The following is a 26,647-nucleotide window of genomic DNA, read 5'->3' on the forward strand; positions in this document are numbered from 1 at the left end:
CAATTGCACCTCGGAGATTCTCCTTGGACTTCCCTGGCTTCAACTTCATTCCCCAACCCTGGATTGGTCCACTGGGGAGATCAAGTGTTGGGGGTCCTCTTGTTCCAAGAACTGTCTAAAACCGGTTCCCAGTAACCCTTGCCGTAACTCTGTGGTTCCTCCAGTAACCGGTCTCCCTAAGGCCTATATGGACTTCGCGGATGTTTTCTGCAAAAAACAAGCTGAGACTCTACCTCCTCACAGGCCTTATGATTGCCCTATCGACCTCCTCCCGGGTACTACTCCACCCCGGGGCAGAATTTATCCTCTCTCTGCCCCAGAGACTCTTGCCATGTCCGAATACGTCCAGGAGAATCTAAAAAAGGGCTTTATCCGTAAATCCTCCTCTCCTGCCGGAGCCGGATTTTTCTTTGTGTCCAAAAAAGATGGCTCCCTACGTCCTTGCATTGACTACCGCGGTCTTAATAAAATCACGGTTAAGAACCGCTACCCCTTACCCCTCATCTCTGAACTCTTTGATCGCCTCCAAGGTGCCCACATCTTCACTAAATTGGACTTAAGAGGCGCCTATAACCTCATCCGCATCAGAGAGGGGGACGAGTGGAAAACGGCATTTAACACCAGAGATGGACACTTTGAGTATCTGGTCATGCCCTTTGGACTGTGCAATGCCCCTGCCGTCTTCCAAGACTTTGTCAATGAAATTTTTCGTGATCTGTTATACTCCTGTGTTGTTGTATATCTGGACGATATCCTAATTTTTTCTGCCAATCTAGAAGAACACCGCCAGCATGTCCGTATGGTTCTTCAGAGACTTCGTGACAACCAACTCTATGCCAAAATTGAGAAATGTCTGTTTGAATGCCAATCTCTTCCTTTTCTAGGATATTTGGTCTCTGGCCAGGGACTACAGATGGATCCAGACAAACTCTCTGCCGTCTTAGATTGGCCACGCCCCTCCGGACTCCGTGCTATCCAACGCTTTTTGGGGTTCGCCAATTATTACAGGCAATTTATTCCACATTTTTCTACCATTGTGGCTCCTATCGTGGCTTTAACCAAAAAAAATGCTGATCCCAAGTCCTGGCCTCCTCAAGCAGAAGACTCCTTTAAACGACTCAAGTCTGCCTTTTCTTCGGCTCCCGTGCTCTCCAGACCTGACCCTTCCAAACCCTTCCTATTGGAGGTTGATGCCTCCTCAGTGGGAGCTGGAGCTGTTCTTCTACAAAAAAATTCTTCCGGGCATGCTGTCACTTGTGGTTTTTTCTCTAGGACCTTCTCTCCAGCGGAGAGGAACTACTCCATCGGGGATCGAGAGCTTCTAGCCATTAAATTAGCACTTGAGGAATGGAGGCATCTGCTGGAGGGATCAAGATTTCCTGTTATTATCTACACCGACCACAAGAACCTCTCCTACCTCCAGTCTGCCCAACGGCTGAATCCTCGCCAGGCCCGGTGGTCTCTGTTCTTTGCCCGATTTAATTTTGAGATTCACTTTCGTCCTGCCGATAAGAACATTAGGGCCGATGCTCTCTCTCGTTCCTCGGATGCCTCAGAAGTTGATCTCCCTCCGCAACACATCATTCCACCTGACTGCCTGATCTCCACTTCTCCTGCCTCCATCAGGCAGACTCCTCCAGGAAAGACCTTTGTTTCTCCACGCCAACGCCTCGGAATCCTCAAATGGGGTCACTCCTCCCATCTCGCAGGTCATGCGGGCATCAAGAAATCTGTGCAACTCATCTCCCGCTTCTATTGGTGGCCGACTCTGGAGACGGATGTTGGGGACTTTGTGCGAGCCTGCACTATCTGTGCCCGGGATAAGACTCCTCGCCAGAAGCCCGCTGGTTTTCTTCATCCTCTGCCTGTCCCCGAACAGCCTTGGTCTCTGATTGGTATGGATTTTATTACTGATTTACCCCCTTCCCGTGGCAACACCGTTATTTGGGTGGTCGTTGATCGATTCTCCAAAATGGCACATTTCATCCCTCTTCCTGGTCTTCCTTCTGCGCCTCAGTTGGCTAAACAATTTTTTGTACACATTTTTCGTCTTCACGGGTTGCCTACGCAGATTGTCTCGGATAGAGGGGTCCAATTCGTGTCTAAATTCTGGAGGGCTCTCTGTAAACAACTCAAGATTAAATTAAATTTTTCCTCTGCATATCATCCCCAGTCCAATGGACAAGTAGAAAGAATTAACCAGATCCTGGGTGATTATTTGCGACATTTTGTTTCCTCCCGCCAGGATGACTGGGCAGATCTCCTTCCATGGGCCGAATTCTCGTATAACTTCAGGGTCTCTGAATCTTCCTCCAAATCCCCATTTTTCGTGGTGTACGGCCGTCACCCTCTTCCCCCCCTCCCTACCCCCTTGCCCTCTGGTCTGCCCGCTGTGGATGAAATTTCTCGTGACCTTTCCATTATATGGAGAGAGACCCAAAATTCTCTCTTACAGGCTTCTTCACGCATGAAGAGGTTCGCGGATAAGAAAAGAAGAGCTCCCCCCGTTTTTTCCCCTGGAGACAAGGTATGGCTCTCCGCTAAATATGTCCGCTTCCGTGTCCCTAGCTACAAGTTGGGACCACGCTATCTTGGTCCTTTCAAAATTTTGTGTCAAATTAATCCTGTCTCTTATAAACTTCTTCTTCCTCCTTCTCTTCGTATCCCTAATGCCTTTCACGTCTCTCTTCTCAAACCACTCATCCTCAACCGTTTTTCTCCCAAATCTGTTCCTCCCACTCCTGTTTCCGGCTCCTCGGACGTCTTCTCGGTCAAGGAAATTTTGGCTGCCAAAAAGGTCAGAGGGAAAAATTTTTTTTTAGTAGACTGGGAGGGTTGTGGTCCTGAAGAGAGATCCTGGGAACCTGAGGACAACATCCTTGACAAAAGTCTGCTCCTCAGGTTCTCAGGCTCCAAGAAGAGGGGGAGACCCAAGGGGGGGGGTACTGTTACGCCGAGCGCTCCGGGTCCCCGCTCCTCCCCGGAGCGCTCGCTTCACTCCCTCCGCTGCAGCGCTCCGGTCACGTCCTCTGACCCGGGGCGCTGCGATCCCGCTGCCAGCCGGGATGCGATTCGCGATGCGGGTAGCGCCCGCTCGCGATGCGCACCCCGGCTCCCCTACCTGACTCGCTCCCCGTCTGTTCTGTCCCGGCGCGCGCGGCCCCGCTCCCTAGGGCGCGCGCGCGCCGGGTCTCTGCGATTTAAAGGGCCACTGCGCCGCTGATTGGCGCAGTGGTTCCAATTAGGGTTTTCACCTGTGCACTTCCCTATATTACCTCACTTCCCTTGCACTCCCTTGCCGGATCTTGTTGCCTTAGTGCCAGTGAAAGCGTTCCTTGTGTGTTCCTTGCCTGTGTTTCCAGACCTTCTGCCGTTGCCCCTGACTACGATCCTTGCTGCCTGCCCCGACCTTCTGCTACGTCCGACCTTGCTTCTGCCTACTCCCTTGTACCGCGCCTATCTTCAGCAGCCAGAGAGGTGAGCCGTTGCTAGTGGATACGACCTGGTCACTACCGCCGCAGCAAGACCATCCCGCTTTGCGGCGGGCTCTGGTGAAAACCAGTAGTGGCTTAGAACCGGTCCACTAGCACGGTCCACGCCAATCCCTCTCTGGCACAGAGGGTCCACTACCTGCCAGCCGGCATCGTGACAACTACTATAATACTGCTCCTATATACAAGAATATAACTACTATAATACTGCTCCTATGTACAAGAATATAACTACTATAATACTGCTCCTATATACAAGAATATAACTACTATAATACTGCTCCTATGTACAAGAATATAACTACTATAATATTGCTCCTATATATACAAGAATATAACTACTATAATACTGCTCCTATATACAAGAATATAACTACTATAATACTGCTCCTATATACAAGAATATAACTACTATAATACTGCCTCCTATATACAAGAATATAACTACTATAATACTGCTCCTATATACAAGAATATAACTACTATAATGCTGCTCCTATATACAAGAATATAACTACTATAATACTGCTCCTATATACAAGAATATAACTACTATAATACTGCTCCTATATACAAGAATATAACTACTATAATACTGCCTCCTATATACAAGAATATAACTACTATAATACTGCCTAATATATACAAGAATATAACTACTATAATACTGCTCCTATATACAAGAATATAACTACTATAATACTGCCTCCTGTATACAAGAATATAACTACTATAATACTGCTCCTATATACAAGAATATAACTACTATAATACTGCTCCTATATACAAGGATATAACTACTATAATACTGCTCCTATATACAAGAATATAACTACTATAATACTGCTCATATGTACAAGAATATAACTACTATAATAATGCTCCTATATACAAGAATATAACTACTATAATACTGCTCCTATATACAAGAATATAACTACTATAATACTGCTCCTATATACAAGGATATAACTACTATAATACTGCTCCTATATACAAGAATATAACTACTATAATACTGCTCCTATATACAAGAATATAATTACTATAATACTGCCTCCTATATACAAGAATATAACTACTATAATACTGCTCCTATATACAAGAATATAACTACTATAATGCTGCTCCTATATACAAGAATATAACTACTATAATACTGCTCCTATATACAAGAATATAACTACTATAATACTGCTCCTATATACAAGAATATAACTACTATAATACTGCCTCCTATATACAAGAATATAACTACTATAATACTGCTCCTATATACAAGAATATAACTACTATAATGCTGCTCCTATATACAAGAATATAACTACTATAATACTGCCCCTATATACAAGAATATAACTACTATAATACTGCTCCTATATACAAGAATATAACTACTATAATACTGCTCCTATATACAAGAATATAACTACTATAATACTGCCTCCTATATACAAGACTATAACTACTATAATACTGCCTCCTATATACAAGAATATAACTACTATAATATGCAAAAAAATAGGAAAATTTAAGCTTTCACACTCACCATGAAATGAAGCCTTTACAATTCACCGGCAACTAGCATGGAAAAGAGAAAAAAGCGCACAGCCGAGGCTATGCTGACAAGAGGCAACAAGCCTTGTTTCACGGTCTTCCCGCTTCCTCTACAAGAATATAACTACTATAAATGTACAACACAAACAGAGAAACATAGCCGCAAATCCACCATTTGTATTTTGATCTAATTGCTTCTCAGCATAATTTAAAAAAATGACAGGTTGTTATTATATATTTTGATCAAAAAGTACAAGCCCACTCGCCACCTCAAGGCCACCTAGTCAGAGTGGGTCCCTAACCTAACACTGGCGTAGCGCCGGGCGGCGACCACCTCCTCTGATACACAATGCATCCATGTGGGACGACATGGTAGCCAGGCAGCCCCAATGCTGCCCGACCAAGCCCCTGGCTCTGGGCCACTCCACCCCACAGACAAAGCATCAAAGAAACAATGGCCGCTACAGAGGAGACTGCATAATGGTTTCCTCCTTACATTCTCTCAGCCCTCTGGTTCACATGGTAGGTGTTCACACTGGTGTGGTTCTCTGTGGCGGCCATTGTTTCTGTGATGCTTTGTTTGTGGGGTGGTGCGGCCCAGAGCCAGGTGCTTGTTCGGGCAGCAGTGGGGCTGCCTGGCCACTGCTAAGCTTCTCACTATGCGTAACACTTGCCATCAAAACAAACAATGGTGGTCTAGATTAGGCAAGTATCTGGCAATGTAGTCCAGCTCGCTCCACCCGTACACCCCCGACACGGATTCGCACCCAGCCCGGTTGTTACGCCGAGCGCTCCGGGTCCCCGCTCCTCCCCGGAGCACTCGCGGCGTTCACCTTCTTGCAGCGCCCCGGTCAGTGTTACTGGCGGGGATGCGACCCACGTAGCCGGACGTGCCCGCTCGCGGCTCGCATCCCAGTCACCTCACCTGTCCTGTCCCCCGTCGGCTCAGTCCCGGCGCGCGCGGCCCCGCTCCCTAGGGCGCGCGCCGGCTCTCTGCGATTTAAAGGGGAGTGCGCCACTGATTGGCGCCTGGCTCAATCAGCACTCACACCTGTGCCCTCATTAGAAAACCTCACTTCCCCTTCCCAGCATTGCCGGATCTTGTTGCCATTGTGCCAGTGAAAGCGTTCCCTTGTATGTCCCAAGCCAGTGTTCCAGACCCTCTGCCGTTGCCCCTGACTACGATCCTTGCTGCCTGCCCTGACCTTCTGCTACGTCCGACCTTGCTCTTGCCTAATCCCTTGTACCGCGCCTATCTCAGCCGTCAGTTGGGGTTGAGTCGCTATCGGGTGGAACGACCTGGGGGTTACCTGCCGCTGCAAGTCCATTCCGCTTTGCAGCGGGCTCTGGTGCAGCGGGCTCTGGATCCACCACCAGCATCCTCACAGTATCTGGATCCTGACACCGGTGCACACAAATCCAAATGCAAGAACGGCAATCCAGCGTGGGTAAATAGAAAATCCAGACCTTTTTTTTTTAGCTCACGGTAAAAATGGTACAAGCAACCAGCAGATCAGACGCATTTCAGGAGCATGCGCCCTTCGAAGAAGGGCGCATGCGCCTGAAACACGTCTGATCTGCTGGTTGCTTGTACCGTCTTTACCGTGAGCTAATAAAGTCTGGATTTTCTACTTACTCACGCTGGATTGCCGTTCTTGCATTTGGTCTAGATTAGGCCATGGGGTGCATAAAACTGAAAAGAACAATGTCCAAACTATATGAAAAATTTGAATAAGTAGTTTTAGCACTCACCATAAAATGTAGCTTTTATTGATTCATCTTTAAAAATCGCCGGCCTCCGGCACGAAAGGGAATGTGAGCCGCAGAGCCGTAGCTGAGCGGAGTGATGGCTACAAGCCTTGTTTGTGGTCTTCCCGCTTCCTCTGGCCTCTTTTCTAGATGCTCCCGGAAGTCTTTAGCAGGAAATCCAGGATCGCTATCCGGAGGGAGGATCCAATTCCAAAAAATTCAAATATGCAAAAACTTCTCATAATAATGATAAAAAAGGTATAGAATAAACGTCTGTTAAAACAATAGATCATACGAGTGAAATAATCATAAAAATACAGTCAGCTCATTTCTGTCGTTCAGACCCAGGATACCAAGCGCCTCTGTGCACAGGATCCACTGACACTCCCGTTGTCTCAATCTGCACTCCCGCTCCGAGCTGTCAGCTGTCACTATCTCCAAACCAAAAACAGTACGTTGGTTCCCGTCACCGTGATGTTCTATGAGCCTTGCTGATCCCAGCTTATGCTCCCTGAAACGGGAAAGAAGGTGTCTCTTTGTGGATTCGATATAGCACAAGATGGCACAGACCACCCCCTCTGACCTGCAGCATATAAAGTCCTTTACGATGATGTCTGTGCCTCCCAGTTTGAAATAGTCTCCTTTCTTCAATTGAGGGCAGTGGATGCATTTGCCGCATCTAAAATTGCCTTTTAACTCATTGTCTATGAGCCAATTTTTTTACTTTTTTTAGGCGTGCGGAAAGTGGAAGTCACTAACATATTCTTTAAAGGGGTACTCTTGTGCTAAGACATCTTATCTCCTATTCAAAGGATAGGGGATAAGATGCCTGGTCGCAGGGGTCCCGCTGCCGGGGACCCCCGTGATCTTGCACGCAGCACCCCGTTATAATCAGTCCCCGGAGCATGTTCGCTCCAGGTCTGATTGCTGGCGATCACGGGGGCATCACACTCTGTGACATCACACTCTGCCCCCTCAATGCAATCCTATGGGAGGGGGCGTGACAGTGGTCACGCCCCCTCCCATAAGCCGTGACGTCACAATGCTCCGGCCCCATGATCAACAGTAATCAGACCCGGAGCGAACATGCTCCAGGGACTGATTATAACGGGGTGCTGCGTGCGAGATCACGGGGGTCCCCATCCTTTGGAAAAGGAATAAGATTTCTTAGCGACGGAGTACCCCTTTAAGCTCTCACTGTGTCCGAATGTTATCAGGGGTTTTCTTAGAGCTATTTCTTGTAATACTGGATCTCTTTATAAAATGCGCCAGTTATTCAGTATGGCTTTCTTGATGATATCTGACATTGAGTTGTATTGGAATGGGAAGACAAATCTTTTTTTTTTAATTATTTTTCCTCTCCGGTTTTTTCTTCTTTCTTGTATTTGAACACCAACTCATCACGAGTGATATTTTCAGTTTTTATTAATGCTTCATTCAGCAGCTCTTCTGGGTATCCTTTTGAAAATAAACGTTCCTTTAATTCTAGAGCTTGTGTTTCAAAGTCAATTTTATTGCTGTTTATCTTTTTTAACCAGAGGAATTGGCTGTAGGGCAGCGCTTTTTTTTTGTGTGCTGTGGATGGTTACTGGCAAAATGCAGGTAGGAATTCGTAGCATTTTCTTTTTATGGAAACCTTTTGTTGTGAGAGAAGTGCCCTGATTTATTATCTCCACATACAAAACTTCGATATTTTGATCAGAAAAATGACTTGTGAACAGCATGTTCATATCATTATTTTTATTCAAATACGGAAGGAAATTGTCAAATAGTTTTTTACTGCCGTTCCAAGCGATGAAAACCTCATTGACAAATCTTACATATATCTTAATACATTGTAGGAAGGGATTGGACGAACTATAAATCATCTGCTCCTCTAATGCAGCAAGGAACAGATTGGCGAATATGCAGGCACTGGCGTGCCCATCGCGGTACCAGACTTCTGTGTATACCACATGTCGTCAAAATGAAGCAGTTATTGTTTAGAATCAATTCCATGTAACTAACTCCACAAATTCATCACTTTTTTTTGGCACTTTTTAAGAAGTCTCCTACTACCTGGACCCCCAATTTCTGGGGTATCCTCATGTAGAGACTCTCTACATCAATAGTCCCTAAGTTGTAGCCTTCTTCCCACTGTAGGTCCTCCAGCAGTTGCAAAAAGTAATTTGTATCTTTAAAGGGGTACTCCGGCCCTAAGACATCTTATCCCCTATCCAAAGGATAGGGGAAAAGATGTCTGACCGCAGTGGTCCCACCGCTGGGGACCCCCACAATCTTGCATTCGGCACCCACCTCACGTCAGGCCCCCTCCCATAGACTTGCATAGCGGGGGCGGGTGGTGGCGTCACACGGGGGTGGAGTAGTGACATCACAATACTCCGGCCCTGTGGTCGGCACCCGGCAGTTTGTGTGCTGGCAGCGTGGCGTGCAGCTCAAAGAGGTGGGTGCCGAATGCAAGATATCGGGGGTCCCCAGTGGCGGGAGTCAATAGAGAAGTCAAAGTATTACTGTACCCTTCTACCCCCAGTAACCTCACAGAGAAAGAACAGCAGGCCTTGATATGGCTGAAATCACGAAGGGACCTTGTTATAAAAAGGCTGACAATTTCGTGGTGGGAATGTCGGAAAAATACTATGAAACTAAAGCGCTAAGGCAACTGAATAACACAGATGTGTATATACCTCTAAGCTCAGATCCCCCTGCCAAAATTAAGTTGAGGACATTTCTACATAAGAATGTGGAAAGAGGCATCCAGAGTAAAAATAAAGCAGAGAAGCTGATACCAAACAGGACTAAAAAGCCTCAGTGGTACTTTTTACCTAAAACCCATAAATGTTTGGTCTCGCCACCCGGGAGACCGATAGTGGCAGGCATTGGGTCACCATTGAAGTTGTTACATCTTGCGCTCCGGCCATTACCCTTGGCTGTGAGCGCACTGTCCCCCTCTCCCATGCTGCTGGCGGGGATGAGATTCGCATTGCGGGAAGTGCCCGCATGCAAATCCCAGCCTGTCACTTACCACACTTCTCTGCTGCTTCTGCCTCTCAGATCCGGCACGCGTGTCCCCGTCTCCTAGGGCGCGCGCGCCAGAGCTCTGGAATTTAAAGGGCCAGTATGCCCATAATTATGTGAAACACCTGACACTATTCTATAAGTCCCTTCACCTCCCACTCTTCCCTGCTGGATCTTCAGTGCAATTTGCCTGAGATTAAGCGTTCCATACTGTCTGTTTGCCTTTCCCGAGTTCTGACCCTTCCACTAAGTTATTTGACTCCGCACCTTTGCCACCTTCCTTGACCTTCTGCTAAGTCCGACTACGCCTTTGCCTCATCCTACTGTACTTTGCCTCGCCCAGCTACCTATATGGTCGAGCCATATTGGGGGTATCGACCTGGGTGTCGCCTGTCGCAGCAAATCCATCCTGCCTTGCGGCGGGCTCTGGTGAAGACCAGCGGCACCTTAGACTCCGCTCCCCAATACGGCCCATGTCATCAGCCACTCATGTCAGTGGACCCACATCCAGCACCGTTACAAGAGTACTTGTCTAGGTATTTAGACTGGTCGCTAAGACTCCTTTTACTAAAAAATTGGCTCATAGACAATAAGTTAAAAGGCAATTTTATCACAGACAGGAGGCTCGTATCAGATGCATATTCCTTCTTTATTTTGCCCAATAGCAGAAAGAAATGCAAGCGTTAATAACATAAAAGAAAAAATGCTGGTATCTAGGTACCTAGCAACCATAGTGACTCCCCTTTCTCTCCTCCACCAATGACAACACAGGGAGTCCTATATAAACTGGCTGCAGCTCCTCCTCTTTCTTTCTGGTCAATAGCAGCAGCGTGTACAGATAAGTGTCTCCCTCATCCTTACTGTTATCTGCCCGGGGTCCCTTGTTTTATGGGATTTGCTTTCCTGCACTGTCCCCTAGGTCCTGGGTGGTCTTGATTGTTATAGTATATCTTGCTATATTTTATATCTTATATATATTGTCTTATATTCCTTTGATTTCCTCATTATCTATCTATTTGCTTTCGCCTGGGGTTGGTACTCCATACTCCAGGCTTTCTTCCCCAGGTGTCAAGCTATATTGCGGCCTGGCTGAGGAAGTTGATGGATCGCACAAATCGTAATAAACTCAGGGCGGAGTGTCCTAGAACGTCAATTGACAATAAGGTGGACGCTGGACCCATCTGTTTCCGCTCAATACAGTCATTGTGGGGACCGTTGGCCTTGGACTTATTCGCTTCTCGGCTCAATCGTCAATTGGATCTGTTTTTCGGTTGGCGACCGGACCCGGAGGCCGCGGCCACGGACGCGTTTATTCAACATTGGCCGCAGGACACACTTTATGCCTTCCCGCCATTCGCCTTGATCCCCAGAGTACTCTGGGAGACGGAGAATCAGAAGGCGACTCTGGTGTTGATCACCCCGTGGTTGCCGACCCAATCGTGGTTTCCCCAGATTCTGGGGTTGACCATAGATGTACCGAGACTGTGTCCGAATCTTCCCTCATTGCTTCGGGATCCCAAGGGAGAACCTCATCCTTTGATTCTCCTTGATCAGTTGCCATTGATGGATTGGCTAATTTCGGGTCATAGTCATTTGGGGGACGCATTTCGCAAACAGCTAGCGACCTCATTAATGAGGCATGGGCTCCGGGTACCAGATCGGCTTATCGATCTGCCTGGGGATTTTGGTTACGTTGGTGCGCACAACGGGATCTGGATCCCGTTTGCGCCCCTTTAGCGGAGATCATACATTTTTTATCGGATTCGTTTGATGTGGGTAAGGCTTACCGCACGATCAATGTGTATCGGTCGGCCATTTCTGCTCATCATTCCCTGGTGGATGGTTTGCTGATCGGCCAGCACCCTGTTATATGTCGCCTCTTGAGGGGAATTCGGTTTAGAAGACCGCCTTCCTCTCGGTATCAGGTTACTTGGGATGTTTCCTTAGTGATACGCATGTTTGAGATGTGGGACGATAACGATGACCTGTCGTTTAAGCATCTTTCTTTTAAACTGACTATGTTGTTGTGTCTTATCTCCATCAAACACATTTCGGACGTATGCGCCCTAGACATCTCACGGAGACAGTTTACCCCTGATGGGGTTCGGTTTTCTGTTTGTCGACGTACTAAAACTAATCTGCGCTCGTTTTTTTATCCGTCTTTCCCGTCGCATCCGAAATTGTGTGAGGTTCGGTGTCTCCGGTCTTATGAGCAAAAGACCGTTGAGTTTCGTTCTGTGCGGAATTCGCAACTTTTGATTTCTTTTTGTTCCCCGCACTTACCTGTTTCTCCTCCTACGTTAGCCCGCTGGGTGAAACAGACGATGGTGCTGGCGGGGATCGATGTGTCGATTTTTAAAGCGCATTCCACTAGGAGTGCGATGGCGACCAAAGCTTTTCAGTCGGGAGGTTCGCTTGCCGAGATTCTAAAGGCGGCCGATTGGTCGTCGGAGGATGTTTTTCGGATGTTTTACTTTAAGCCTACTCAACATGTATCTATGTCTGTGCTGTGAATACGTTTAGAGTGTTGTTTATTATGAATTGTTTATTATCTATGCTTTGAACATGCATCTGATACGAGCCTCCTGTCTGTGATAAAATTTTAGATTTTCCTAGTATAATGACGGAAAATTGGGATTTTATAAAGACAGGAGGCGAGTATCATCCCTCCCATTGTTCCCTGCCCTATTCCATTTTCTGTGTTTTCTGTTTCAGGATATTGAAGAATTCCTAATCAGCTGGAGGTTCTATTGTTGAGGTTACCCGTTGGTGACATGGTTTCCAGTTGACGTCGCTGTTTCCAGTTGGATTCGCATCATTGGAGTTGGCCGAATATCGGTGATTAGTTCCAGATCTGCGATGGACAGACGGGTTCCTGTTCCGGGTGGTGTTCTGGCGTTCGTGAGATGGTTTTTTTTTCTACTAGGAGGCTGCTTGTCGTAAAGAAAGAGGAGGAGGAGGAGCTGCAGCCAGTTTATATAGGACTCCCTGTGTTGTCATTGGTGGAGGAGGGAAAGGGGAGTCACTATGGTTGCTAGGTACCTAGATAGCAGCATTTTTTCTTTTATGATGTTAACACTTGCATTTCTTTCTGCTATTGGGCAAAATAAAGAAGGAATATGCATTGATACTCGCCTCCTGTCTTTATAAAATCCCAATTTTCCGTCATTATACTAGGAAAATCTCAAATTTTAGATGCGGCAAATGTATTACAAACTGGGAGGCACAGAGGTCACCATAAAGGACTTTATATGCTGCAGGTCAGAGTGGGTGGTCCATGCGAACTTCAGGGCCAGTTTTAGGCTAAGCGTGGCCCTGGGCAAAATCTAAAGTGGAGCCCCAAAAGTCGTAATAGTGCACTAACCAGATTTGCAAATTTTTGGTCACTTCAAATACCATAAAAAAAAATATCTAAAAAGCAACTGAAAAGTCCCATCAAAACAAAAATGGTACCGATTAAAACCCCAAATCACAGTTACAGGGTTACAGGGATCAGAATAGTACAACTTTATATTTTTGTATAGTTCCCCCACATTAGGTAGGCAGTATAGTTCCCCCCACGTAGGGTTGGCAGTACAGTTCCCCTGCTCATTGCTCCCCCTACCTTTTCTGTTTTTCATATTTCCTTACCTGGCCGCGCTCGGCAGGCTCAGGTAATGCGGTGGGTCTTATGGGCTGTGTGGATAATATGACGTCTCATGCCGGCTCCTCTGCGAGGTGTTAGGGACGTCACTCCTCATTACCTGCAGGAAATTATGAGTGACGTCCCTAACACCTCGCAGAGGAGCCGGTATGAGACGTCACTCGTCATATTATCCACACAGACCATAAGACCCACCGCATTACCTGAGCCTGCCGAGCGCGGCCAGGTAAGGAAATATGAAAAGTAGAAAAAGCAGGAGTGTCCGGGCCCACAGGAGCCGCCGCTGGTCACTGTTTTAAAGTGGCTGCGGCCAGCTGCTAATCTTTAACAAGCAGCGGCGCTGCGGCCTCTTTAAAACAGTTGCCCCCCCTACTGAGCAACCGGCAGGGGGCCCCCTGGGGGTTGGGGCCCAGGGCAATTGCCTGGTTTGCCCCGCCCTAATGCCGGTCCTGGCCATCTTGTGCCCCTGCAACTTCTACTATATCAGATCTACGAAGAGATGCCTTCTTTCCCATTTCAGGGAGCATAATGGCTTCTTAATAACGGGGCTAGGATCAGCAAGGCTCATAGAACATATGAAGGAAAAAACACAACGGTGATGGGAACCAACATACTTTTTTGGGGTTTGGAGATAGTGACAACTGACAGCTCGGAGCGGGAGTGCAGATTGAGACAACGGGAGTGTCAATGGATCCTGTGCACAGAGGCGCTTGCTTCCGGGAGCATCTAGCAATGAGGCCAGAGGAAGCAGGAAGACCACGAAACAAGGCTTGTAGCCGTCACTCCGCTCAGCTTCGGCTCTGCGGTTCACTCCCCCTTTCGTGCCGAAGGTCGGCAATTTTTAGAGATGAATCAATAAAAGCTAAATTTTATGGTGAGTGCTAAAACTTCTTTTTCTATTCTTTCGCACAATAACTACTATAACACTGCCCCTATGTACAAGAATATTGATAGTAGGTGATGTAGGCAGCTCAGCCCCCCCCCCCCCTCTCTGCTCACAGAGCATGCTCACTACAGTCTCCTATTAAAATCCTTTTCTGATTGAAGTGTCTGCTGTAAAGGTCAGATTTGGTATATTATGTTATATTATAACAGTTTTCTCCAAACAGTGTGTCTCCAGCTGCTGCAAGACTACAACTCCCAGTATGTCCGGGTTTTGCAACAGCTGGAGACACACTGTTTGGAAAAACACAGTATTATAGTACAGAGAGGTTATATCTATAGGGAAAATACTGCCATCTAGTGGCAATATGAGAATGTTTGTGCTGTAAAGTTTTCTAAAGCATACAACAAGTTTCCTCATTTTTTCTGCACAATTTTTCTAAATAAGTTTCATTTTAAATTAGACACCAGAATAGCTTTCTGAGTGCCCGTTTTCCCCGCCGTATATAACTATTACAGTAGGTCTTGCGCTGGAGACGGGCGCTATGAGGATGGAACAGGAAGCTTTATTTCCTATTGCTCTTCTATAATTTGCAGAGAGCCAAGAGAACAACAGCGCCTTTATTGAGACATTTAAAATTAGTCTAATATAGAAAATATTACTATAATGCACTGTACTGCACAGTGCCGCACTAGTCATTCGTCAACAAAATTTCGACACCTGTTGTAAAGCGCCATGCTGTGTTATATTTAAAGGGGGAAAAAAATAATAATTTAAAATCAACTGGTGCCAGAAAGTTAAACAGATTTGTAAATTACTTCTATTAAAAAATCTTAATCCTTCTAGTACTTATCAGCTGCTGTAAGTTCCAGAGGAAGTTCTTTTCTTATTGAATTTCCTTTCTGTCTGACCACAGTGCTCTCTGCTGACACCTCTGTCCATTTAAGGAACTGTCCAGAGCAGGATAGGCTTTCTATGGGGATTTTCTCCTACTCTGGACAGTTCCTAAAATGGACAGAGGTGTCAGCAGAGAGCACTGTGGTCAGACAGAAAGGAAATTTAAAAAGAAAAGAACTTCCTGTTGATCATAACAGCAGCGGATAAGTACTGGAAGGATTAAGATTTCTTAATAGAAGTAATTTACAAATCTGTTTAACTTTCTGGCATCAGTTGATTTAAAAAAAAAAAAAAAAAAAAAAAAAAAAAGTGTTTTCCAGTGGAGTACCCCTCTAAGTGTTAATGCTCTTCCCCCTCAGGTGTTCACTTGAAGGCCCACCGGTGCTTGTGTCTTCATGTCCATAAGATCTTATTTAGCCCTGTGACTGATTCCCTGTTATGTATGAGAAGCAGACAGGCTTAAAATATTTTTCACTAGCTCTTTCCCTGTATTTTAAACTTTTTCCACTATACTTAAAGGGGTTATCCAGGAAAAAACTGTTTTTTATATATCAACTGGTTCCAGAAAGTTAAACAGATTTGTAAATTACTTCTATAAAAAAATCTTAATCCTTTCAGTACTTATGAGCTTCTGAAGTTAAGGTTGTTCTTTTCTGTCTAAGTAATCTCTGATGACACGTGTCTCGGGAAACGCCCAGTTTGGAAGCAAATCCCCATAGCAAAGCTCTTCTAAACTGGGCGGTTCCCGAGACACGTGTCATCAGAGAGGATTTAGACAGAAAAGAACAACTCAACTTCAGAAGCTCATAAGTACTGAAAGGATTAAGATTTTTTTAATAGAAGTAATTTACAAAAATGTTCAACTTTCTGGAGCCAGTTGATATATAACAAAAAGTTTTTTCCTGGACTACCCCTTTAACAACCCTACTATCCATATGATAACCCTGATCTTTAAAGTGGCACTCCACTGGCAACCATTTTCTTTTAAATCAACTGGTGCTTGAAAGTTGAACAGATTTGTAAATTACTTTTATTAAAAAAATCCCAATCCTTCCAGTACTTATTGGCTGCTGTATGCACCAGAGGAAGTTCTTTTCTTTTTGAATTTCCTTTCTGTCTGACCACAGTGCTCTCTGCTGACACCTCTGTGTAGGAGCAAATCCCCATAGCCAACCTCTTTTGCTTTGGACAGTTCCTGACATGGACAGAGGTGTCAGCAGAGAGCACTTGTGGTCAGAAAGAGAAAGAATTCAAAAAGAAAAGAACTTCCTGTGGATTCTACAGCAGCTGATAAGTACTGGAAGAATTGAGATTTTTTAATAGAAGTAATTTACAAACCTGTTAAACTTTCTGGCACCAGTTGATTTAAAAGAAAATGTTTTCCAGTGGAGTACCACTTTAACTTCCCTAGCAGGGCAATAGACAGGCACTAGGACCCAGAGACAAAGAAAGGTTGAACAGAAATGTAAAAAAAATTTTAGCAACTATGCAGTCAGGTAAACTGAGTTTTACAGCATAAGCAATATATTAAAACAACTGAAGACATCGGGACAAAGCTAGACCAAAAACACCCAAACCTCTCTGTACAAATGCACAGAGCATATGCTATAATCCACACAGGACTGCAAAAGTCAGGGAGTTAATGCATTACCTGTCATTTCAGGTGACTTTTCTAGATAAGCGGCTCTGTGTGTGTACATGAGAAGCAGCACTATTTCTGGCCATTACATAAATTGTATATGGTATTTTTAAGCAAATTTCTTCTCTGCAGGCTTCATCTATCATTAGCAGTTCCCCAGAGCTGGTGGTCGGAGCTCCCTCTCCCACATCCATAGACTAGTATTGCTTGACTTGTGGTGTACTCTCCTCTATTGTGTTATCTACCATACACAGTGCACTGTCCTTTATTGTGTTATCTACCTATACAAAGTGCACTGTCGTCTATTGTTTAATCTACTCTATACAGTGCATTGTCCTCTATTGTGACATCTACTATACACAGTGCACTGTCCTCTATTGTGTGTCACACCCTACAGATGTGGACTGACTGTGCCACAAGTGGCTGCTGGTCTAACTTGCAGAATGGGGCAAAAAAGATGCAATAGAAGGCGTCAGACGCAGCAGCGCTGAATTAGGTGACTTAGCAGGCAGGTGCTGTAACAACAGCAGAGCAGGAAAGCTCAGGTGCAGCAGACTGGAACACAGGAACGCAGCAATACTAGAGACCGGAACACCGCAGCCAGGGACCTTCGCTGTAGAAACCTACAATATTGCTCAGTCACCACAGGAAGGGAGGAGTGCTCTTTTATAGGTGGTGCCAGGCAGGAATTGGCTGGGAATCTAATAGAGAGTGCACACTGGCCCTATCAGTTTCAGCTAGTGCTCATGTGCAGCCCCTAGAGGACAGAGGGGAAACTGCAGCAATGGCAGAAGCAGCAGGACATGGTAAAGAGCAGGCCGTCTGATCAGGGCCGGTGCAAGGATTTTTGCCACCCTAGGCGAAAGCTTATTTTGCCGCCCCCTTGACCCCGCCCACTGGCTCCGCCCTCTGATCCCCCTCTTTTTCCGACAATCTACCTGTTGAAGGATTTTTGCATGCAACATTTTACTTGACCAGATAATTTTGGATATTCTACAGTCGTCTAATTACAATCCCTCCTCCCCAGCCCCCCAATCAGCTTTCTGACCAAAAATTAAAAATAATAAAATAGAATGTTAAAATAAAACATTTTACTTGTAAACAGTTTTTCATATGAAAACCATAAAATTGCAGCATTGCACATGTTTCAGGTGACAAGAACTAAAAAGCGCTAAAGAGGTTTTCACCATTTAAAACTACAACTCCCAGAATTACTTAAATGGGTACTCCACTGGAAATTATTTTCTTTTGAATCAACTGGTGCCAGGAAGTTAAAATCTGAATCCTTCAAGTAAGTAATTTACAAGATGTCAGATCGACGCGGTCCAGCTGGTGGGGAGCCCCGGGATCCCCGCTGTGGCACCCCGCTATCATTACAGCACAGAGCGAGTTCACTCTGTGCGTAATGACGGGCGATACAGGGGACGGAGCAGCGTGACATCACGGCTCCGCCCCTCGTGACATCACGGCCCGTCCCCTTAATGCAAGTCTATGGATGGGGGCGGGATGACCGCCACGCCCCCTTCCATAGACTTGTATTGAAAGGGGTGGGCCGTGACGTAACGATGCTCCGGCCCCTGTATTGCCCGTCATTACGTGCAGAGTGAACTCGCTCTGTGCTGTAATGATATCGCAGTGCCGCAGCGGGGATCCCGGGGCTCCCCAGCAGCGGGACCAGGCGGAGTACCCCTTTATGCAGTGGTAAGGTTATGCTGGGAGTTGTAGTTTCACTCATCTTAACTGCAGAACTTACAAGTGACTACAGCTCTGATAGGATATAATGAGGAGAATACACAATAATATCAGTGATACACAATGATATCAGTGACTACAGGTGACGTCTTCTCTATAGTGAGGAGAATACACAATGATATCAGTGACTACAGGTGACATCTTCTCTATAGTGAGGAGAATACACAATGATATCAGTGACTACAGGTGACGTCTTCTCTATAGTGAGGAGAATACACAATGATATCAGTGACTACAGGTGACGTCTTCTCTATAGTGAGGAGAATACACAATGATATCAGTGACTACAGGTGACGTCTTCTCTATAGTGAGGAGAATACACAATGATATCAGTGACTACAGGTGACGTCCCGGGGCTCCCCAGCAGTGGGACCAGGCGGAGTACCCCTTTATGCAGTGGTAAGGTTATGCTGGGAGTTGTAGTTTCACTCATCTTAACTGCAGAACTTACAAGTGACTACAGCTCTGATAGGACATAATGAGGAGAATACACAATAATATCAGTGACTACAGGTGACGTCTTCTCTATAGTGAGGATAATACACAAGGATATCTGTGACTACAGGAGACGTCTTCTCTATAGTGAGGAGAATACACAATATCAGTGACTACAGGTGACGTCTTCTCTATAGTGAGGATAATACATGATGATATCAGTGACTACAGGTGACGTATTTTCTATAGTGAGGAGAATACACAATGATATCAGTGATTACAGGTGACATCTTCTCTATAGTGAGGAGAATACACAATAATATCAGTGACTACAGGTGACGTTTTCTCTATAGTGAGGAGAATACACAAGGATATCTGACTACAGGAGACGTCTTCTCTATAGTGAGGAGAATACACAATATCAGTGACTACAGGTGACGTCTTCTCTATAGTGAGGATAATACACAATGATATCAGTGACTACAGGTGACGTATTTTCTATAGTGAGGAGAATACACAATGATATCAGTGATTACAGGTGACGTCTTCTCTATAGTGAGGAGAATACACAATGATATCAGTGACTACAGGTGACATCTTCTCTATAATGAGGAGAATACACAATGATATCAGTGATTACAGGTGACATCTTCTCTATAGTGAGGAGAATACACAATGATATCAGTGACTACAGGTGACGTCTTCTCTATAGTGAGGAGAATACACAATGATATCAGTGACTACAGGTGACATCTTCTCTATAGTGAGGAGAATACACAATGATATCAGTGACTACATGTGACGTCTTCTCTATAGTGAGGAGAATACACAATGATATCAGTGACTACAGGTGACGTCTTCTCTATAGTGAGGAGAATACACAATGATATCAGTGACTACAGGTGACGTCTTCTCTATAGTGAGGAGAATACACAATGATATCAGTGACTACAGGTGACATCTTCTCTATAGTGAGGAGAATACACAATGATATCAGTGACTACAGGTGACGTCTTCTCTATAGTGAGGAGAATACAGGATGATATCAGTGACTACAGGTGACGTCTTCTCTATAGTGAGGAGAATACACAATGATATCAGTGACTACAGGTGACTTCTTCTCTATAGTGAGGAGAATACAGGATGATATCAGTGACTACAGGTGAAGTCTTCTCTATAGTGAGGAGAATACAGGATGATATCAGTGATTACAGGAGACGTCTTCTCTATAGTGAGGAGAATACATAATGATATCAGTGACTACAGGTGACGTCTTCTCTGTAGTGAGGAGAATACACAATGATATCAGTGACTACAGGTGACGTCTTCTCTATAATAAGGAGAATACACAATGATATCAGTGACTACAGGTGACGTCTTCTCTATAGTGAGGAGAATACACAATGATATCAGTGACTACATGTGACGTCTTCTCTATAGTGAGGACAATACACAATGATATCAGTGACTACAGGTGACGTCTTCTCTATAGTGAGGATAATACACAATGATATCAGTAACTACAGGTGACGTCTTCTCTATAGTGAGGAGAATACACAATGATATCAGTGACTACAGGTGACATCTTCTCTATAGTGAGGAGAATACACAATGATATCAGTGACTACAGGTGACGTATTTTCTATAGTGAGGAGAATACACAATGATATCAGTGACTACAGGTGACGTCTTCTCTATAGTGAGGAGAATACACAATGATATCAGTGACTACAGGTGATATCTTCTCTATAGTGAGGAGAATACAGGATGATATCAGTGACTACAGGTGAAGTCTTCTCTATAGTGAGGAGAATACAGGATGATATCAGTGATTACAGGAGACGTCTTCTCTATAGTGAGGAGAATACATAATGATATCAGTGACTACAGGTGACGTCTTCCCTATAGTGAGGAGAATACACAATGATATCAGTGACTGCAGGTGACATCTTCTCTATAGTGAGGAGAATACACAATGATATCAGTGATTACAGGTGATGTCTTCTCTATAGTATTTCTGTCACGATTCGGCTGGCAGGAGGTGGATCCTCTGTGCCAGAGAGGGATTGGCGTGGACCGTGCTAGTGGACCGGTTCTAAGCTGCTACTGGTGTTCACCAGAGCCCGCCGCAAAGCGGGATGGTCTTGCAGCGGCGGTAGCAACCAGGTCGTATCCACTAGCAACGGCTCAACCTCTCTGACTGCTGAAGATAGGCGCGGTACAAGGGAGTAGACAAGAGCAAGGTCGGACGTAGCAGAAGGTCGGGGCAGGCAGCAAGGATCGTAGTCAGGGGCAACGGCAGGAGGTCTGGAACACAGGCTAGGAACACACTGGGAAACGCTTTCACTGGCACGATGGCAACAAGATCCGGCAAGGAAGGGAAGGGGAAGTGAGGTTAAATAGGGAAGTGCACAGGTGAATTGTCTGATTAAGCCAACTGCGCCAATCAGCGGCGCAGTGGCCCTTTAAATCGTAGAGACCCGGCGCGCGCGCGCCCTAAGGAGCGGGGCCACGCGCGCCGGGACAGGACCGACTGAGAGCGAGTCAGGTACGGGAGCCGGGGTGCGCATCGCGAGCGGGCGCCACCCGCATCGCGAATCGCATCCCGGCTGGGAGAGGTATCGCAGCGCACCCGGTCAGCAGGTCTGACCGGGGCGCTGCGATTGCGAGGATGTTGCGAGCGCTCCGGGGAGGAGCGGGGACCCGGAGCGCTCGGCGTAACAATTTCCTTATCTAATTCAGATGGAACATACCACCGGGTCCAGCTAAATGTTCTCTCTGCAGAATGTGACGCCCAGACGTCTCCTCACTATGTCAGCGCATTCTCATCCTATATATGAAAATAATTATTATTATTATAAACCTGCCAGACACTGTATCCTCTAAATATAATAAACTAGTATACACTAGGGCTGCATGATATATCGCAAAAACAATTGAATCACGATTTTTGCTTTTTAGCCATATATCGATATGTCCCCCGGGAAAATTTGCGATTATCTGCCCGGGCAGATCCCGTGTGCGGCTGCAGCGTGGGCCGACCAGGGCAGAAAAAACAAATTTAAATATTAAAAGTCTGTGTTTCCCAACCAGGGTGCCTCCAGCTGTTATGAAACTACAACTCCCAGCATGCCCGGACAGCCAAAAGCTGTCCGGGCATGCTGGGACTTGTAGTTTCACAACAGCTGGAGGCACCCTGGTAGAGAAACACTGATCTAAGTAAAGGCCGCAGGGATAAAAAATAATAAAAACATTATGCTCACCTCTTCCCGGTCCCTGCAGCTGTACACCTCCGTGCGGTCCCGGTGTCTCTATACAAGCTGAAGGACCTTTACCTTCAGCCAATCACTGGCCGCAGCGGTGTCACATGTCAAGCCAGTGATTGGCTGAAAGGTAAAAGTCTTCAAAGGTCTGCTAACACACACAAACCTAGGGGAATATGTGACAAGGGGTGGAGGGGGCAGAATGTTAAAGGGGGAGGGGGAATGTGATGGGGGGGGGGGCAGATTGGGGGGGGGGGGGCAGAACGTGACAAGAGGGGTGCAGAATGTGACAGGGGGAGCAGAATGTGACAAGGGGGGGGGGATATGTAACAAGGGGGGGATATGTAACAAGGGGGGGGCAGAATGTGACAAGAGGGGGGAATATGTGACAGGGGGAGCAGAATGTGACAAGGGGGGGGGGAATATGTAACAAGGGGGGGGAATATGTAACAGGGGGGGGATATGTAACAAGGGGGGGGGGGCAGAATGTGACAAGAGGGGGGAATATGTGACAGGGGGAGCAGAATGTGACAAGGGGGGGAATATGTAACAAGGGGGAGGGGGAATGTGACAAGAGGGGGGGCAGAATGTGACAAGAGGGGGGTGGAATGTGACAAGAGGGGGAGGGGCAGAATGTGACAAGGGGGGGGGGGGGAATATAAATTAAATGGTGAGATGTGAAATGGGCGGTGGGCATAAAATGGGTGAATAGTTGTAAAATTGAGGAGATTGGACATGAAATAAGGGGATTTCACTATTTATTTATTACATTGCATCACATATCGAAATCACAATATTTAGGCCATAATCGCAATCGCACATTTTTCCCATATCGTGCAGCCCTAGTATACACTACACTCTATGAATATAAACCTCATACACTGTGGCCCCAGGAGTAGCACCCCCATCATCCACCAGCTGGTGCTATTACCAGGGGGGGGGGGGGGTGGAAGGAGGCGGTAGCTGCCAGAGCTACGGGGGGGGGGGGGGGGTCACCCGCACCCCGGTCACAACGCCACTGCCACCCAGGGACGTGCACAGACATTTTGAAGGGCAGGGGCTCAAGTAAAAAAAGAGGGCACTTTTCATAATTTTAAAAACGTCTCCCAGGCTTAATGGGCCACAGTGGACTCAGGGACACAGTGGACTCCCGCCAGGCCTCCTCTTCCTATCCCCATAAAAGTTGGTGTTTTTGTAAAATCGAGTCAAGAACTGTTTCTGCCATGTGTATATTCACTTTGTCTGTGCTGCCAGTCTTATTTACAGAAAACATGTGACAGCTGCCCTATTATATACTGTATTATAGAGGAGATTTATACAAAACCTGTGCAGAGAAAGAGCGGTGCAGTCGCCCATAGCAACCAATCAGATCGTTTTGCAGAGGGCTTTTCCTCTGCAAAGGTTTTAATAAATCTCCCCCTATATGCCCCCACCTGAGCTCTATATGACAGAACCCAGCACCCATCACCAATCACCCAGCACCCAGCACCCATCACCAATCACCCAGCACCAATCACCCAGCACCAATCACCTAGCACCCATCACCCTGCACCCATCACCCTGCACCCATCACCCAGCACCAATCACCCAGCACCAATCACCCAGCACCAATCACCCAACACCCAGCACCAATCACCCAACACCCAGCACCAATCACCCAGCACCAATCACCTAGCACCAATCACCTAGCACCAATCACCCAGCACCAATCACCCATCACCAATCACCCAGCACCAATCACCCAGCAGCCATCCCCAATCACCCAGCACCCATCACCAATCACCCAGCACCAATCACCCAGCACCAATCACCCAGCACCAATCACCTAGCACCAATCACCTAGCACCCATCACCCAGCACCCATCACCCAGCACCCATCACCCAGCACCCATCACCAATCACCCAACACCCATCACCCAGCACCCATCACCAATCACCCAACACCCATCACCAATCACCCAGCACTTATCAACAATCACCCACCTTATGCTGGAATCTCCACACAGCTCTGGTTCTTACACTGAAGAGATGGACACCACACTAATATATACTTACATGCTACAATATACAAGAGTTGGCAAAAAAAAAACAAGATGTGAGAACGAAGAATTATAATTATGAAAAGACGGCCGGGTATAGCACAGCATACAGGATGGAGGCAGGGAAGCTCCGCCTCCATTGCGCATAAGACTGACTTCGCATACTAGCAATGTGCGGCAATACCTAGAAAATGGAAAGACCTATTTTTGTATACTTCACTGTAACCTAGTGTATTGGGTTTAGTGCGAGTAAACAGCCTGTCAGTTTCTCTTTAATTATATACCGTATCCCCCTTAATTCCCTATATACTGTGCTACCATTCATCTATTAATTCCCTATATACTGTGCCACCATTCATCTATTAATTCTCTATATACTGTGCCACCATTCATCTATTAATTCCCTATATACTGTGCCACCATTCATCTATTAATTCCCTATATACTGTGCCACCATTCATCTATTAATTCCCTATATACTGTGCCACCATTCATCTATTAATTCCCTATATACTGTGCCACCATTCATCTATTAATTCCCTATATACTGTGCCACCATTAATGAACTATATACTGTGCCACCATTCATCTATTAATTCCCTATATACTGTGCCACCATTAATGAACTATATACTGTGCCACCATTCATCTATTAATTCCCTATATACTGTGCCACCATTAATGAACTATATACTGTGCCACCATTCATCTATTAATTCCCTATATACTGTGCCACCATTCATCTATTAATTCCCTATATACTGTGCCACCATTCATCTATTAATTCCCTATATACTGTGCCACCATTCATCTATTAATTCCCTATATACTGTGCAACCATTCATCTATTAATTCCCTATATACTGTGCCACCATTCATCTATTAATTCCCTATATACTGTGCCACCATTAATGAACTATATACTGTGCCACCATTAATTCCCTATATAATGTGCCACCATTAATGAACTATATACTGTGCCACTATTATTTAACTATACTGTGCCACCACTAAGGATGCATTCACACGTGCGTATTTTCTGCTGCAGATTTGCTTTAGCAGATTTCTCTTCCCATTGTCAATGGGAAGCAAAATCTGCAGCAGCAAAATCTGCAGCAGATCTGCAGCAAAAATAGGCACATGTGAACGCACCCTAAGGATCTATACACAGTGCCAGCATACATAAAAATATAATGTTCCAATATAATGAAATATATTCTGTGCTTCCATAAATTCCCTATATACTGTGCTTACATTCCTCCAATAATTCCCTAATAATGTTCCTCATACAATACATACAAGCACATAACATAAAGGCACATACAGTACATAGGTAATATACACACATACAGTACATAGGTCATATACACACATACAGTATATAGGTCGTATACACACATACAGTGCATAGGTAATATACACACATACAGTGCATAGGTAATATACACACATACAGTATATAGGTAATATACACACATACAGTATATAGGTAATATACACACATACAGTGCATAGGTAATATACACATATACAGTATATAGGTAATATACACACATACAGTGCATAGGTAATATACACACATACAGTATATAGGTTATATACACACATACAGTGCATAGGTAATATACACACATACAGTACATAGGTAATATACACACATACAAAGAGACACTTTGACACATATATACAGGTATAAATATACATTAAGAAACATAAATACACAGACACACATATAACATGGAATATATACTAACAGATATAGCCAATAAGCACATCATACATACAGGTACATACACACAATCACTCACAGATATATACACATACATAGATTCACTTGCTTATATATATATATATATATATATATATATATATATATATACACATACATACATACACACATACATAGATTCACTTGCATATATATATATATATATATATATATATATATACACATATAAATAGATTCACTTGCTCATATATATACATACATACATACACACATAGATTCACTTGCTCACATATATAGGCACATACATAGAGATAGACACACACACACACACACACATATATACACCTCACACTGACATACAGTCACTCAATATATATACAGTCACTTACACTAAGGACCCAGCCATCCCTCTCTGCACAGGCACATACATAGAGATACACACACACACACACACATATACATACACACACAAATATATATACATACACACACACTGACATACAATCACTCAAATATATTTACAGTCACTTACAGTAAGGGCTGCATAGACTGAAG

At 45.2% G+C, this 26,647-nt stretch overlaps 1 long non-coding RNA gene across 2 annotated transcripts in view; it reads right to left on the minus strand.

The window, feature by feature from the left end:
• LOC130357585 (uncharacterized) overlaps nt 1–26,647 on the minus strand; it is a 31,410-nt gene extending 4,763 nt beyond the window's left edge. Inside the window, exons 1-3 of one of the 2 annotated variants that reach the window (XR_008889179.1) lie at nt 26,625–26,647; nt 21,815–21,891; nt 5,041–5,158 (exon numbers count right to left, since the gene is read on the minus strand). This is a non-coding gene — a long non-coding RNA (uncharacterized LOC130357585). Of the gene's footprint in view, nt 1–5,040; nt 5,159–6,800; nt 7,203–21,814; nt 21,892–26,624 lie in introns of those variants that run through there. The other variant, XR_008889180.1, reaches the window with a different exon arrangement.

The sequence above is a fragment of the Hyla sarda genome, chromosome 2 (assembly GCF_029499605.1).
Source record: "Hyla sarda isolate aHylSar1 chromosome 2, aHylSar1.hap1, whole genome shotgun sequence".
Lineage (NCBI taxonomy): Eukaryota > Metazoa > Chordata > Amphibia > Anura > Hylidae > Hyla > Hyla sarda.